Genomic DNA, 859 nt, shown 5'->3' on the forward strand with positions numbered 1-859 from the left:
TGTCTATATATACTCTCTACGTGTCTCTGACCTTCACGTTTCCGCTACCCTCCCATCTCTCACCGAAACTCGCACAACTCTGTCATGAAAGGTGTCAATTTGTTTTCATTTATCCGAAACAATCCGGCAACGATTCCAAACATAATAACGACCTGCACGAATGATAAATACCCCTACATTTTCGGTCTATGCACAAACTCTATAAAATGAATTTCCTTCACGCCGAATTTAAAAGGTAGCTGATAGTACGACTACATGCGGGTACTACACCGATGGTAATAATATTGGGGGAGTCTTAAGACTTTTCCATGGGAGTTTTACTGGACTCTGAAGGAAAAACAAATATTCGAATGCATTTGACAAATATGATCCCGTAAGCCAAGGTTAGACAACACAGCTGCGCGACAAGTTGCCAAACCATCTCTGCAAGCAACAGATGGCATGCCTACAGGCAGACAAGAGCGGCACCGCCACTTTGTGAAGCTCTAGAGTAATATCCTCCCCATACGTTAAAAGTACAGAACTGCTACGCCTCCGCAATATATTCATTACGCAAACCGTTCAAAAAGCAAAAATACAGACTAAAGAACTATTACAAGATGGCCCTCATTACTACACAGCAAGCAAGAAGTAACACCCTTTCTCTGTACTCCTATTCAACTTGGCCGTTCCTCATTACCTTTTTATTCTAGTCTCTCATAATTCTACCTCCTCGCTCCAACTAATGTTTTCCCCTACTCTAGTTCTGGCCGTCGACCGTAAGAACCGGTTCGTGGAGTAAGAAAATACCCCTCAAATGCACACTTCCTCAATGACGAAATGCGCACCTCCACTATATGTACCGTATGCGTGTTGCGGG

General features: G+C 43.3%; 1 protein-coding gene across 1 annotated transcript in view; it reads right to left on the minus strand.

Annotated features, from left to right (window-relative positions):
• Positions 1 to 859, minus strand: part of LOC119592647 (serine/arginine repetitive matrix protein 2-like) — a gene marked incomplete in the record, with an annotated part of 68,424 nt that overhangs the window by 51,410 nt on the left and 16,155 nt on the right.

Source organism: Penaeus monodon, chromosome 30 (assembly GCF_015228065.2).
Source record: "Penaeus monodon isolate SGIC_2016 chromosome 30, NSTDA_Pmon_1, whole genome shotgun sequence".
In the NCBI taxonomy this organism is placed as follows: Eukaryota; Metazoa; Arthropoda; class Malacostraca; order Decapoda; family Penaeidae; genus Penaeus; species Penaeus monodon.